Source organism: Camelus dromedarius, chromosome 4 (genome assembly GCF_036321535.1).
Source record: "Camelus dromedarius isolate mCamDro1 chromosome 4, mCamDro1.pat, whole genome shotgun sequence".
Classification (NCBI taxonomy): domain Eukaryota; kingdom Metazoa; phylum Chordata; class Mammalia; order Artiodactyla; family Camelidae; genus Camelus; species Camelus dromedarius.
Genome location: NC_087439.1, coordinates 52119366 through 52136181, shown reverse-complemented (window position 1 = coordinate 52136181; position 16816 = coordinate 52119366). Strand labels below are relative to the sequence as shown.

Here is a 16816-nt window from a genome sequence, read left to right as displayed (position 1 = left end):
TTAGAGGTGACATGGTTTTATAGGAGTGTATGTATTAAAGTCCTAAAAAGGATTTGAGGGGTTTTGTTTTAGTTGGCAAAAACATGATATTTATGAACAGTGTGGAGTAGTAGAAAAATATGAATGTGATATCAAGCTGAATTTTGAAACACCATCATAAGGATGCAGCAAACCGTATTTCTCTTCTCCTCTCTTTATACCTGGACTACTGGACTCAGTTCTAGATGCCACATTTTAAGAGGCCCTAGAGTATGTTTAGGTGAGAATGTATGGAGGAGATGAATGAGGCACGGGAGTGGAGGGTGGTGTGAGAAGTCATATGCTATGGTTGCTGACTTCAGATGTTTAAAAGGCTATGTATTATAGTAACCTATAATGAAGAAGAATATGAAAATGAATATATGTATGTATATGTATGACTGAAACATTATGCTGTATCCCAGAAACTGATGCAACATTGTAAACTGACTATACTTAAAAAAAAAAAAAAAAAGCCTGTGTATGAAAAAGGAACTGGGCTGTTCTGTACTCAGTACATCTTAGTACCAGATTCAGAGTGACTGGGCACATTAATACACATTGTATTCATATTTATAATAATGATGTAGGATGTTATTATTGTCCTTTAGAGTTGAGCAAACTCATACTTGGAGTTGTTTTGTGCTTGTCCAAGGTCATACAGCTAGAAGTTATGGAACTAGGCTGTAACCATACCACTTTGGAGTTGAAATCCAGGGGTGTTTTCTACTAATACCATAGTTACCTACCAAATGTACAGGGAGACACATTTCAGTTCAAAGTTGGGACTCGCTGGGCTGTTCAAAGATGAGTATCATTGTGAAGTAGTGAGTGGTTCCCTATCACTCAGAGTTCAAGCAGATGCTGGACAGCTACTTTGCAAGGATCTGGTTCTCTTCAATTTATACATATATAAAGGATATATTTACCTTATTAACAAAATACTAAAAATGAAGCCTAATCATAGAGCCAGAGGAACTGCAGAGGTGAGGCCTGGTGAATTTAAGTGTTCATTCAGTAGTTACAGGAAAATACAGCACCCATACTTTGTTCTCTGCATTTAGGCTAATGTGTTTTCTGTTGCAGCTGTTGCCCCTTATCTAATAACTGGGTGATACAGTGTGGAACTAGAGGGTATGGAAAGAGGAAGGGCAGGGATATTTGGTGAATTACTATAATAGGTTATTTGGCATGATCTTGCTTTATTAAAACAAGCAAAGAATGCAAGCAGTATTAGGACAGGGCTTAAAATGGTAAGTAGAGAATGCCAAATTGTAAAGGAAGGAGGAACAGAATACTGTGGAAGGTTAAGTAAGGAAGACAGGGACTGTGGATTGCACTGTAATTCTCTCTAGTTGGGTAAATGCTCAACATCTATTTGTTGGAATGAATGGTGACATTAGTACTTGAACAAATATTTAAAGAGAACCTTCTTAGTGCTGAGTCCTGTGCTATGTCTGAGAGACAAAAATGAACTAGATACAAATCTCTATCCTTTTAAGGAACTCACAGTCAAGTAAGAAAAGACCACCAAACAAAAGTAATGGGAAAAAACAAAGTGCTAAGGATTGTCGTAGAGAATAGATCAAAGGTTCCATGAAAGTAGAAAGGAAAGAGTAATTCAGTACAAGTGGGGAAAGTGAGGATGCAGGTGTGGAAGAAGGAGGGGATGTCGAGGAAGATTCCAATGAGGAAGTGATGCATTATCTTTACTGTGTTGAAGGGTAGTAGGAGTTCTCCTGATTAAATAAAGGATGGGTTTTGGACGGGGGTAAACATACAAAGTCGTGGAGACAGAGCCTACTAAATCTGTGTGTATGTGGTGGGAGTTAAAGTTGGAGCTGAAGAGGTCTGGGAATCAGATCATAAATGGCCTTAGAAACCATGGTAATTTCTTGAACCTGATTATCCAGGTGGAGAATCTCGGAAGGATTTTAAAGAGGGAGGCTGTGTTTTTGGAGCATTCTCTGGCAGTCATGTGGAACAGAAGCTGAAGTGAAATTAGAAAGGCTTGACCTAAAGAATGGCAAAGAGGCTGAAGTTGTGGAGACAGATTATCAGTCACAGAATGAAGAGGAGATATTAATCCTTGAGATTTTAAATCAGAGAACTTTAGTAGAGAGAAACTTAGTTGCCGAGTTGTTAGAATGGTAAGATTTTTTTCCATGGAATTAGGTAGTACTTAAGTGAGTGGCACAGTGATTAATAAGTAAGGCCTGGGATTGGGACCACATGGCTGCCTTGAGCTTGTGCGTATTAGCTGATGACTCTTGAACTGAATTCAGGAAATGACATAAAAACAGCGCAGTAAAATTGGAAGAGCAAGGACTCAGGTCAGTACATTGGGAGAACTAGAATTGGTGAAGATGGGGAAGTAGCCATTTGTAGATAAATTTTGGACTGTCCAGTGGAAAGATCCTCCACAAAATCAAACGCCCTGGATCCAGCCCCTTTTCACTATAACACATTCCTTTCCAGCTCCCTTTATCCTTCAGCCCCACCCCACACTGTGGGGAGACCTGTCTCCTGGAGTCTCCTAGCAGTGAGCACTTGGGGGCAAAGGAACCCCAACAAACCCGGGATGACAGTGTTAAAATTTTGAAAATCTTGGAGACCATAGACTCGACCGTATGTATTTCAACATGAGGACAGAGGACTTGCAAGGCGTCAGGTCGGGGGTGGCGGGGTCCTTCCTTCAGCCCAGGCTGCCTGACTCTAGGCCCAGTGCTCCTTCCACTGTACCCCACGCTGTTGGGGGGATTGGGAGCTGAGAGCTCGGCGAGTGGTGAGGATTGCTGGGGCTGCCCGGGGGGGGGTGGTCAGAGGCCCCCTCCTCGCCCAGAGCCCAGCCCCCAGCCCGGGTGGGACTCCCCGCCCCGCCCCGCCCCGCCCCGCCCCGCCCCGCCCCGCCCCTTTCCCGTGCTGGGCGGGGTCGCTGCGCCGCCGCTACCCGGGCGCGCGCGGGGTAGCGCGGACGCGGGTCGGGCCGAGGGTGTTGGGAGGTCGCAGGGCCGCCCGCGCTGCTGCCCCTTGCCTGACACACAGAGGGGCCGGGACGCGATTTGCCGCCAGTGACTGGAGCCGCCGCCGCCACACCGCCGCTCGGGCCCGCTCTGTCCCCAGCCCTCCTTCCTCCCGCCGGGCCCTCCGCCTCCGCCCGCGCCTCGCTCGCGTCTCCGCGTCCTCCCCACTGCTCCGGAGCCGCCGGCCGCCAGCGCCAGCACCAGCCAGGTGAGTGTGGCCGCCGCGCGGCCCGGGCGGCCCGGGCGGCCCGGGCGGGAGGAGCGCGCAGGCCCCGCGGCCGGGCGGCGAGCGCGGGCGGGTGGAGGCGGCGGCGGCCGCGGGCCTGGCTTTCTTCTAGCGCGCGGGCAGCGCGACTGAGGGAGGGACGCTTCACCCCCTCTCCGCCGCCCCTCCCCCGCCGCCACAGACAAAGCACCCGAGGTGGGGAGCCCAGCGGGTGGCTCCTGCTTCCGCGCCGCCTGCCGGGTGCGGCCGAGGCCCTCAGAGCCCCGGCGGCCCGCGTCTCCCGTCCTGAGCGCCCGCGTTCATTTCTGGGTGAAAGGAACCCGAATCATGCAACAGGTACGGGGGTTAATCCTTATTTTCCGGCGGGTCTCGTCTACCCGCCGTGAGGGGACCAGATGTGGCGTCCGGCTCGGCGGCGAGTCCCCGCGTCCGGCGTCCGCGGCTGGTTTCTTTGTGTGGCCGGTGACCAGCCCTGCCCGGTGAGTGTGGGGGACGCCGGCCCGAGATTCCCGGGCTGCGAAGAGGCTGCTGGACGCCTCGCTCGCGGCGTGGGGCTTGGTTTCCCTTGGGCTTGCGGGATGTTAACATCCCTTCAGCCTTTGGAGGAGTCACAAAGGGAAGGGAGAGCGGGTTGGCAAAAATACCTGGCTGTGCATTTATTTTTTTTTTTTAATGTGAGGTAAATTCATATTGGAAAGGAACCGCAGTCTGGCCGGCTCTTAAGGGTTCTTGTGGCATTTCACCCTGGAATGCACGGTTTGGACTTGGCTGCTGCTGTGACAGCCCGCCTGGTTCTTTTGGTTCTTTGACATCTTTTTCTTTTACACAGACATAACCCGAGAAGTTGAAAGTGCTGTTGAGGGAGTAACTCGATAGCAGCTGTTTGACAGGTCGCCTCTTTCTTCACATTCTGTCTGTGCCAAGTATACCCACCATGCATCCTAGCATAGGTTGGCATACCCTCAAATTAAAATTGCCACTCAGAATACCCCCATGTTGGAAATACTATCCCGTATGGTTTTCTTTGGTTTGATGAGCTTTATTTTCTTAGGTGTGAGTAACTTTTTTCACCCCAAAAGGAAGAATACAAAATAAAGTACAGCTTATTTTTGTTTACATACCTTCGGTCATGCTGTTACCTAGCTGGTTTCATTGGTATGCTATTTTAGTACAACAATACTAAATGGAAGGAAAATATCTTCCTTTTGCTTTGAGCAATAAAATACTTCTTTGTTTTAGAACCAGGAAGCTTTTACGTAATACTTTGTGTGGACGAAAGTTGGTGACTGCCTTAACCCATGACCAAATTCATGAAAAATCCCCAAAGGACTTAGAAAGCATTACACAACTCTATAGGTTGTTTTTATATCCCAAATTCTGGGAAATCATTTTGTTGTATATTTATTCAAACAATCTAGACTAAATTTAACCTTAAAAATCGGGCCTACTCTGTAAATACCCCAGCATTAGGGAATGAAGTGATTTCATTTAAAGAATTTATCAAGCATTTTAACACCTGTGAATAATAATTGGAAAGAGCTGATGTTGGACCTAGAAATCTAATAGCAGAATGCAGAACGTAGAAGGTTACCACTGGTGGGTAGAGGTTGCAGAGTTTACCTGCTTGGGTTTTATGTGATTGATGAGCTTATCTGGAAACTAAATGTCTACTAATTAAAAAATATTTTTATTAAATACTACATTTTGACCTTTTTAAAAATGTATTCTATAAAGACTCTTTGAAGCTCTCTCTTCTCCCTAAAAACAAACGATATTAATAGGACTTTGAAGAAATAAAATCATACCAAATTAATCTGATTCGTAGAAAGTTTCTCTGGCATAATTAGTAATTTTGCTTTATAAAAAAATGCCATTCATCTGTGTAACATCTAACACCAACTTTCAAAGCTGTTAGAAGCAGCAGGAACAACCTCCTGAAAAAAGTAGGATATTTACTAATAAAAAGTAGCCCAAACTTAAATTTCTGCAGGTTTCTTTTATTGAGATATGTAACTCATATACCATAGGATTTGCTCTTCTAACATGTACAGTTCAGTGGTTTTAGTATATTCACAAGGTAGTGCAAACATCCCTAATTCAAGGAACATTTTCAGCATCCTGAAAGGAAACCTTCCTACCTAATAGCTACCACTCCCATCCCCACTCATCCAAACTTGGCAACCTCCAGCCTATTTTCTTTCTCTGGATTTGCTGATTCTGGACATTTCATATAAATGGAGTCATATAGGTATGTGGCCTTTTGTGTCTTTCACTGAACATAATATTTTCAGGGTTCATCCATATTTCATTCTTTTTAATGGCAGAATAATATTCCACTGTATGGATGTGCCACATTTTGTTATCCATTCATCAGTTGATGTACATTTGTATTGTTTCCACTTTTGGGCTATTATGAGTAATGTTGCTATGACCATTCATTTACAGGTTTTTGTTTGGACATATGTTTTCAGTTCTCTTGAGTGTATATTTAGATGTGTACTTGCTAGGTCATAAGGTAAATGTTACTCTTTGAGAAACTGCCGAACTATCTTCCGTGGCTGCTACACCATTTTACATTCCCATCATATAAGTATGAGGGTTGCATTTTCTCCAGCACTTGGTAATGTCTTTTTGATGGTAGTGATTCTAGTGGGTGTGAAGTGGTATCTTGTGGTGGTTTTCATGTGTATTTCTCTAATGGCTAATGATGTTGAGCATCTTTATGTTCTTACTGGCTGTTTGTATATCTTCTCTGGAAAAATAACTAATTTATAATAGTTCCTAAGTTTACATTTCTGCATGTATTTTCTCATTTAGCCTTTGAAATATTCCTATAAAATAGGTTTATCCCTATTTTATTGCTAGGAAACTAAGGTGCAAAGAGGTTAGATAATTTGCTGATTTTTTAACCTTCCAGAGTTAGTAGGAGTCAGGGTGTGAATGTAAACTCAGGTCTTCTGACTGTGCTTCCTGCATTCTTTCCACTTTGTGAGGCATACAGAAGTTAAATTCTGTTTGCAGATTTGCTTGGCTAATCATTGACAGACTCGTGGGGAAATAAGTAAGTTAAACCAAACAACAGCAAAAAGCAGGTGCTGTGGCCACATTGCCTCATAATCACCAGATTTTATTATACTTTTTTGAATATATTCTTTGATTTCTCCTTTCCTAATAAGGTAGATATGATTTCTATATTTTCTGTGGGGAAATAAGCCTAGGAATGGCTTCTTAGTGGCATAGCTAGTCCTAGTCCATGTTCGCTGAGACATCGTGCTTTCTATTCCTCTGCAGCTTCCATGTTCTCTATTTTCCCACTAATTTATTCTCTTTCACCTTAGAGTAATTGAACAATTTCACAGTTTTTGTGAACATTAGGATTTTTCTGGGTTGCACTGAAATTAACTTTTATTTTTGAGCAGGGCAGTTTGCCAGTTTCACTTTGAAGTGCAGGATTACCAAAGTGTGTATTTCAGATTACGTACTACTTACTCTGTAGACATAGCAGGTATGCAGAATTCTTAACTCCCGAGAGGGTAGGTAGAAGGTCATGTTATTTATTCATCTTTGCATGTCCATTGTCCAGCATTGTGCCCAGAAACACAGCAGGGACACTAACCTTTGTTAAATGAATGAATACAAATGCACTTTTTCCCAGTTGCCAAAAATACCTAATAAAAGTTATCTGATAGTCCTTCTTAGAATAAAAGCAGTACAAACTCTAGATAAGGAAAGTATTTCTTATTCCTGGTATATAACCTAAAAAGCAGTAAGTGACAAAAATTAGAACTTAAAACTTACTAGCACGATATCTTATGGAAGAAAGTAACTGTTATTCCATCCTGGGCTTAGAAAAATAGGCTCTAAGAACCTGGTGGCTGGCAGCAGTGCTTAGCTCAGTGCCCATTTGGGAGTTGGACCCTGAGTGTTTGTTCAATAAATGAATGTCCAATGAATGAATAAAAGAATTATTTTTCACTATAACAAGTAGAGGAGATACATCAAATGAATATTAGGCCCTGCTTTTCATTTATGTATTTTAATTGTCAAAAATGATGCATGTTAATTATAACAATTCAAATAATACAGGGGTATATAGAGTAAAAGCCAAAAATCTCACTTTACTACTTGTCCCCTTACCTTCCTTCACCACCAAGACTCCTCCTGTCCCAGGTGACCTTTGTTAACAGTTTGAGCTTTTATTTCCAAACCCTTATCTTTATATTTATGTATGCATAAATACACATACATATACCCAGACATACTTAGTACATACATGTCTGTTCACAGTGGTTTTTCTCATACAAATGGGATCATACTACACATATGCCTTAGTTTTTCACTTAAATATATTAAAACTTCTGCATCTATCATCAGAAGATAAACATAATATTTATGCTTCATTTTTAGTTTGCTGTTCTTGATTGGTTTTAGTGTCAAGATTAAGCTAACCTCTAAGAATGAATTGGTAAACTCCCTTTTTTTTCCTCTGTATTCTGGAATAGTTTAAACTCTTCTGCCCTCTAAACATTTGTTGGAAATTACTTGACAGTCTTGCAAGGAGGGAAGAGAGGTGGGACAGCCTTTCTGATTTTTCCTATAGTTACTGTTCTATCAAGTTTTGGCCATTATTTTCTATTATATTTTTGGTGAAGAAGGCCTTCCCACTCATACTTCCCTTTCTGCTCTGATGAATAAGTAGACAAAAGTAAATGATTAAATGAATCAATTAGATGCAAGAGTATAAGTGTTTTCTCTGCTCTTACTAGTTATATAACCTTAGGCAAGTTACTTTCTTAAGCTTGTTTCCTTATTGTAAAATGGTAATAATCCCTATATCACAGGAGTCTTGAAAGTGTCAAGCGAGATGTGAGCTAACATATGAAAAACTTCAATAGTTGCATCTAATAAAAATGAAAAGAATTATACTAGCTTGTAACATGCTATACAAATATAGATTTGTCACCATAGTTATTGTAAGTTGTTTTAGCTTAACAACAGGAACAAATTTAAGGATAAAGGATGGTGGAGCTAGGGAAGGGTTCCACTAATATATTGGAAGGATCTATAAAAATTTCCAGGCCATTTAGAATTTGCTTTTGGTAGACAATGATTTCTAGGTACTTGTATACTTTTGAGGCATACAAGTCGGGGAGAGTAGTAAACAGACGTGGATTAATTATGCACTGTCACTTACGATTTTGGATAAGTTAGTTTCTCTCAGTAAAATGGGATAAATACACCTACTTTACAGAGTAGTCATGAGGAAAGAGATTAGTTCCTGGCATCTAATACGTGTTCAAATTGTTAGGTTTTTTTTTTTTTTTTTTTTGCCAGTAATGAATGCCCAACAGTGATGAATATGAGGTGTTGGGTTCTGCTATTTTAAGGCTGCTTGATGCAGTGGAAAGAACCCTAGTCCCTAAGTTTAGAGTTTTAGTCTGTATTACACTTTCTGGGCACTGACCTTGGACACGTCACCTGCTAAGCTCCTTCTATTTCTTTACCTATTAAAAAAAGAACAAGAGAACTGAACGCTTATTAAGGATCTGTTTTACATGCAGTTTACTAGGCAGTTTACAATTCTTACCTTATTTAATCCGCCCAGTAATCTTATCAGATAGAGGGGATTGTCATTTCTCAGTTTTGTAGATGAAGAAACAAAGGCACAGGGATTAGATTTTCCAATGTCCATTTTGTGGACACCCAGTCCTGTCGATGTTCTTTCACTCATTACAGCTATCCCCTCCTGGGATGATAGGGTGTGCTCCTGTGTACAGGGAATACCAAATGAGGAGCATATTGCCAACTGAAATACTAAGTGTATTAAAAAACTAAACCAATGAAGGATGAGACTACTTACTTATTAATGATTTCCATTAATAAAATGCAAACAGAATTGTTAATGTATTCTAATGCCTCTGCTTAAGAGTACTAATTTAATTTTTTTAATACTTGTATTGCTCATAATTGTTTTACCTAAATAATTTATTAAGCTTCATTCATTTCCAGTTTGACCAGGTAAAAGGAGAGGGGTTAGGGAGTGGTTGTAAAGGGAAAGATAAGCTTGTTTGATGGTGGGGTGTGTGTGTGTATTTATGTATGTATCTAGGTATGTGTATATATATATATATATATTTGAAAGAGTTGAGAAGTACAGTTCTCTGACAGTTTGGCATTTACAGAAACTACGGATTCTTGGAAAGTAGGGAAAATCTGCATTATAATTCATTGTCTGCTAGAGGACTTATGGAGTCATTTAAAAAATGAACCTGCCTTTGTCAGCTGGTTTGTAAAGAGCTATTGATTATATTCTTCAAAGATAGTAATATTGTCTTTCCCTTTGTAGGGGTTGCCAAAGCGTTTGCTGTGAATTTTGTTTGATATGATATGATATTGATTTGGCATTTCTGCAAGCCTTATGCCAGGGATATGCAAAGCAAAAAATGCTGTTGGGACATCACAAATTAAATTGCGATTCAGTAGTAGTGTGGAAGGTTTAGAGATTATCTATTGAGGCTTCAGGTGTCGTTTTTATTCTGTTTAGTATGAGTGGGAATTCCTATGTTTTGGTTAGAATTTTTATCAGACTAGGCTTGAATTGCTCTCTGTTAATTCTCACTGATATTGAATGCTTTTTTTCCCCTGCAGGAAACAAAGCATTGTGAGCTATGTATTACAGAACATGTTACAGCACATGTTATGTTACAGCTGTGTTTCAGAACATGGTTCTTGCCTTCAGAGGATTTACATTTTGTTAGGGAGGCAATGAAGGTGGAAACCAAGTAAAAGGACACAGTTCTCAAAGCATTTGTCTGCTCTTTGTAAAATCAGTTTTGCTGCATTGGTCATTGGTAAGGCACCATAGATTCTCCTGATGGACACTATCAGAAACAGCCCAACCCTTTGAAAACAGTAGTTGTGAATCCTGTATATCTTGTTCATTCTGTAGCGTTCATTCTCTTTGCTTTGTAAAAATTATTGTTTGGTCTAAGTACCAAGAATAGTTTCTCTTCTGAGTACTTTTCTGTTTATCTCCTGGAGTGTGGACTGGGTTTTCCTTTTTGTGATGGCTACTGGAAAGCCAAAGCCAGATTTGTGGCCCACCCCAGAGCATATAGGTTTTATGCCGTACATTTTTTCAGTCTTTTTGTAAAAATTATTTTTGGTGTTTTCTTTATTCTTTTGTTGTTGTTTTTAATCTATTAACTTTTGTACTTCATGTATTCTTGAAAGGCTCATTAATCCTTTCAGAACAAAATAGGGGTATGTGAAAATAAATATATATGAAATCCATGGAGGAATGTATTAAGGCAAACAGATTAATGTAATAGAGACCAGATATGGTAAATAGGTTATATTTCATTGGCCAGCTTAATTGATAATGATGGCTACATGCAACACCGAGTTAAGAAGTAGTTGGAGGCAGTGTGTGGATTTAGTGGGAAAGGGTGCTGTAATCATTGAGTAGTGTTGTCATGGGTATAGGGGTAGTGATGGCGTGAGTTCCTGTATGTGCTATCCCTCTTATAAACAAAATATACAGGATGCTGAATAACACAATAGGTGGGTGACTTTAAAGTTAGGAGCTAGGTTTTGCTGGGAGAGATGCGAATTTGGGGGATAAGCTGACTTGTTGGGGTTGGTAGTCAGATTGGTTCAGCTACAACAAAATTGCAGTGCATAAAGAAGTGAGGTTCATGGGAAGAGTGAGAAAGGGGATGTGGGAAGCCTTATTAACTGATAGATTGAGATTAGATTTTTTTAATCTCCTAAAATTTTCTAATTAATCCCCTATGTTATTTCTAGGACTTTGCATTAGCTCAGGTCCTTGTCATACTTTTCATTTAAAAAATTGAGTACATAATACATTTATATGTTTCAAAATTTAAGTACAAGAGGCCACAGTCAAAAGTATTTTATTCCTGTTCTTCAGTTACTGAGTTCTCTCCTCTACATAGTCAACCACTGTTACCAGATTCTTTTGTGTCTTTCCAGAAGTATTTTATATATGCATATGTGCTCTCCCTTCTGCATTACACAGATGATTATACCTGTGCACATACTGCTTCTTCCAGAAAGATTTTATATCTTTCACTTCTTGGAGATTTTTTTTTTTAACAGAAAAATTCCATAAATACTACCAAAAGTTCCCATATACACTTCACTCAGTTTCATTTCCCCCTAATGTTATCATCTTATTGTGGTACATTTGTCAAAACTAAGAAATCAGCTTTGGTACATTACTGATAACTAAACTCCAGAGTTTATTTGTATATCATCAGTTTTTCAATTAATGTTGTTTCTGTTCCATGATCTCATCTAGAATACATTAATTTCACCTAGTTGTCATTTCTCCTTAGTCTCTTCTGGCAGTTTCTCAAGGACTTTTTTTTTTTTTTTTTAATGACCTTGACAGTTTTGAGGAGTACCAGTCAGATAGTCTATAGACTGTTTCTCAGCTTGGGTTTGTGTGGTGTTTTCTTCATGATTAGAATGGAGCTACGGGTTTTTGGATATAATGCACAAAGTTGAGTTGTCTTTCTCATGTAAGGGTGTACTACCTGATATTTACAAGACATCACTGGTGATGTTTAACTTAGATCCTGTGGTTAAGGTAGTGTTTGCCAGGTTTCTCCACTGTAAAGTTGGTATTTTTCCCTTTCAGTACCTAATTTTTGAAAGTGAGTCACTAAGTTTAGCTTACCCTTAAAGTGGGAGGGGGAATTAAAAGCACTTTCTTTTTAAAAATGTAATATTCCTTTATATGAATGTAATATATGTTTTAGTCAGCTATTCTTCTGTTGATATGTAGTTTGATGAATTAGTATATCATGATAGTTAAGAGAATAGGCTCTGGAGCTATCCTCCTTGCGTTCAAATCCTGGCTCACACTAGCTGTTTGGTCTTGGGCTACTTTTACTTGGCTTCCTACTGTATCTGTACAGTATGAATGTTAATAGCACCTACCCTATAGGATTGTTGGGAAGATTAAATGAGCAACTGTATGAAGTGTTTGAACAGTGTTTGGCACTATACTAAGTGCTAAATAAATATTTGCTATTACTGTTACTGATTTTTAATAAATAATACAGCACTGAATAACTTTGCTATTTCAACACAGTGGTGGGGCATGTGAGTATACCATTGGATAAATTCCTAGGAAATGAGTACTTGTATTTGTAATTTTGATAGATATTGCTAAATTTCCCTCCATAGAGGTTACACCATTTTGTATATCCACAGGGGATGTATGAAAACATCTGTGTTTCTATGTCCCTTTTACCAGACTGTTTAATCTTTTCTCATTCATTGATGCATATCTTTTACTATGAATTCATTTGACCATTTTTTCATTGAGCCATTTTGAGAGTTTAGATTTTGAGGCTGCTTGTTGTGAAGCACAGACAAGCTGATGAATGCCTGTGCTTCATCAGCTGGGAAGTGATGATAAAAAATGTTGTTTGGGGGAAATAATTATAGTTACTAGAAAAGGAATACCTTGAACTGGGGAAAGACTGGCAGAAGCACTGTTGTTGCAAGATGGACAACATGAGAGTGGGACACCAAGTTGCTGGCCTCTTTTCTGGTGTGACAGCATGGTGTCTTGGTAATTGTTGTTTTAGGAAGAATCAGCATCTTACACTTGAGTAATGAATGAAGCTGCAAGGGTGGAGGTTGGTTGGAAAGGCTGCAATTACCTTAAGGTAAAACTGGAAGTTAATCTGACATAGCCTTTATGATATTCATGTTTATTACACTGCATAATAATTAGGCAGAAATTAAAAGCCAGTCAAACATGTAATTGTAATTAACATTCAGTTTTAGAAGTTTTTCTTTCCCAGTACATTCTCCAGTATGTACAATCATTGCCAGTTGGTAGTTTTTTTTCCTGATATCATGTATTATGTGCTATTTAATTGTTGGTATTGCTGAAGTGCCTCCCACCCTGCAAATGCACTGTAAGAAACAAGAGTGCTGAATCTTACTTAGTTGGATGGCGGGATGGGAGAGGGAGTGATGGTCCTTTGCTCTTGTCCTTAGTTGGAGTTTCATGTTTGGGAGCCCATGAGCCCAACATAGCCACTCCTGTCTTACACACCCTTCCCTTCCAGACATTCATAGTTTGTTTTCTTCTCTCACACTGGAGGCTACAAGAACTCTGGGGCATGAGAACAGATTGCTGGGAGTTGGAGGGCAGGAGAAAATGACCACCATTCTGAAAGAAGGAAAGGAATATCACACCAAGAGAAGGAAGTGGTAGCTTGAAAATGGAATCTGGATCCTTGGAATTAGAGATTCCTTGGCTTCCGAATAAATAAGGTTAATAGAGTGGACAGGGCAAAGGAGAGCTCAAGTAACCTATTAACTCTGTTGACCCAGTTCCTCTAGGCATGATATCAGCACTAAAGCAGTATTCCTAGTGGACTCAGCAAAATAAAAAACAAATGAAGCTCCTGCTCCCTCAGTCAATCTAAGTCAACCAAAAAGTGCACATTTCTCCTATCTGCCTTAAACTACAAAGTGAGTCTGTTGAAGAACAGTTCAGTCCTTGCTTAAGTCCTTTATTAATTTGAATGGGGAAGCTGAAAGATGATGGCCTTGTGAAGGCAGGAGGATGAAGGATACCCTGTGGGTGGTAGAGAACTTAGAACGCAGGAGAAAGGGGCACTTAGAGGCAGCTGAGAAGACAAACGGATTTTTTTTAGAAGTTTTACCATGTCCTGGATTATATTTACTCACAGACAAGTAAAAGCACTGTTCCAAATATTTCCTCCCTGTAGGACAGGCAACTAACCAGACGTGAGTTTTGAGTTGTGGTGAAATGGAAGCTGTTACTACTGCTTTGAATTTAGATTTTGTATCCAGTTTACTTCAGAATACCTAAGAACTCCAAGATCAGAATGGGGAGTGTTGCTTTAGGGCATCTGAATTAAACAGATGACAACATTTGGACTGCAATTTAATTCTATCTTAAACATACAATTTCTGTTAAAATGCCACTAGAGTTAACCTGCTTTTATACATTGTGACAATATTTAAACCTATTAGTTACTTACACATTAGCGTGAATATTTAAGCAGATAAAATTACTGCTTTTCTCATTAATACTTGACTGAGATCAGATACTAAGGAAATCAGAATATTGGTAGAAAAGGAGAGGTAATTTTATAATTTACATCTTTTGTGCAGGATCATGTGGGACACTGCACTTGTTAACTTTGGGTGACATTTAAGAATTGAGTGCAGCCAGGTGAAGTAGAGCAGATTGGAGCCACGATAAGTCTGGATTAGCACAGGGCCTGGCCTCTTTAATCATTTCTGATATGGTGACTAATATCTCCCCATCCACCCCTATTTGATCATTGTTACCTAACTTATTTTGCAGCACATAATTCAAATATTAGAAAGTGGGAAAAGGTTTCAGTGAAGTTTTCCACCCATCTGTAGTAAGACAGAGAGAGTTTCCTTTAGTAGTTACACCTACTTCCTTCCCGCCTACCCCCTTTCTCCTTAATACCTGGTAACCATCAGTCTAGTCTCCATTTCTATAATTTTGTCATTTCAAGAGTGCTATATAAATGAAATCTATAGCATGTAACCTTTTGGGATTGATTTTTTTCATTCAGCATATTTCTCCATTCATTTAAGTTATTACACATTTAAGTAGTTTGTTCCTTTTTAATTACTGAGTAGTATTCCATGGTGTGGATATAACACAGTTGGTTTAAACATTCACCAATTGAAGGACATCTAGGTTGTTTCTATCGGCTGTTATGACTAGAGCTGCTATAACATTTGTGTATAGGTTTGTGTGTATGTGTGAATATGAATCTTCATTTTTGGGGAAAAAATGATCAAGAGTATATTTGCTGGGTCTTATGGTAGTTGCGTGTTTACTTTTTAAAAGAAATTGCCCAAATGTTTTCCAGAGTGGCAGTATTATTTTGCATTCCTAGTAGAATGTATAGAGCACTGTGAGCCGAGTTTTCTCTATTCCCCCTTCCCTGCCACTTATATGTTGAAACCCTAACTCCTAAAGTATCACAATGTGACTGTCTTTGGAGATAAGGCCTTTAAAGGGGTGATTCAGAGGTCTTTAGAGTGGATCCTAATCCAATTTGACTGATGTCCTTATAAGAAAGAAATTTGGACACACATCCTTGAGGGATATGCATACACAGAGGAAAGACCATGTGAAGATGCAGTGAGAAGTCAGCCATCTGCAAATCAAGGAAAGGGGCCTGAGAAGAAACCAAACAAGCTGACACCTTAATCTAGGACTTCTAGCCTCCAGAACTATGAGAAAATAAAATTCTGTTATTTAAGCCACCCAGTCTGAGGTATTTTATTGTGGCAACCCTAGCAGACTAAAACGGTGAGTGATCTAGTTTTTTTGCATCCTTGGCAGTGTTTGTTTTTTTGACTTTTTAGTTTTAGCCATTCTGATAGGTATGTAGTGATGTTTCACTGTGGTTTTACTTCACATTTTCCTAATGATATTGAACATCTTTTCATGTGCTTATTTGTCATCTCTGTGTCCTTTATCGTGAAATGTCTTTTCACATTTTTTACCCATTTTCTGTTTGGATTGTTAGTTGTTGCACTGTTGAGTTTCAAGCATTCTTTTATATATTCTAGGTACTAGTTCTTTGGTAGGTATGTGGTTTGCAAGTATTTTTCCCACTCTGTAGATTGTCTTTTCATTCTCTTAATGTGGTCTTTCACAGATCAAAAGTTTTTAATTTTAATGAGGTCCAGTTTTTCAGTTTTTCCTTTTATAGATTGTGCTTTTGGTGTCAAATCTAGCTTAGCTCTAGATCCTGAAAGTTGATTCCTAAAGTTTTAGAAAAAATTTTTCTTAAAGTTTCATAGTTTTCTGTTTACATGTAAGTCCATGATCCATTTTGAGTTAATTTTTGTATAAGGTGTGATCAAGGTTCATTATTTTTGCCTATGCATATCCAGTTGCCCCAGAACCATTTGTGGGAAAGGCAATTTTCATTGAATTGTTTTTGAACCTTTATCACAAAACGATTGAGCATCTTTGTATTTTCGGGTTCTCTGTTCTGTTCCGTTGATCTGTGTGTTTACCCCTCTGCCAGTGTCACAGTTTTGATTGCCACAGTGTATAAGTCTTGAAATCTGGTAAATGAATTTCTCCTGTTTTTATTCTTTTCTTAAATTTTTTAAGCTGTTCTAGTTCCTTTGCTTTTCTGTATACATTTTAGAATAATCTTTATGTCTACAAAGAATCTTAACAGGAGGGATTTTGTTAGAAATTACATGAAACTCATGTATCAATTTGGGGAGAATTGATATCTTTACTATATTGTCTTCCAATCCATGAACATGATATGTCTCTCCGTGTTTTATAGATCTTCGATTTCTTTCATCAGCGTTTTGTATTTTCAGTATGGAAGGATTGTACATCTTTTGTTAGATTTATACCTAAGTATTCCATTTTTTGGAGTAATTATAAACTTATTTTTCAGTGTTCACATGGTTTTTTTTGCTAGTATATAGAAATATAATTGGTTTTTGTATATTT

At 39.2% G+C, this 16816-nt stretch overlaps 1 protein-coding gene across 2 annotated transcripts in view; it reads left to right on the top strand.

The window, feature by feature from the left end:
• The first annotated feature begins 2958 nt into the window (after positions 1–2958).
• Positions 2959–16816, top strand: part of SESTD1 (SEC14 and spectrin domain containing 1) — a 118012-nt gene continuing 104154 nt past the window's right edge. The window contains exon 1 of one of the 2 annotated variants that reach the window (XM_031451743.2): positions 2959–3249. The gene's annotated coding sequence lies outside the window, so the exon portion shown is untranslated. Of the gene's footprint in view, positions 3250–3461; positions 3604–16816 lie in introns of those variants that run through there. The other variant, XM_031451744.2, reaches the window with a different exon arrangement.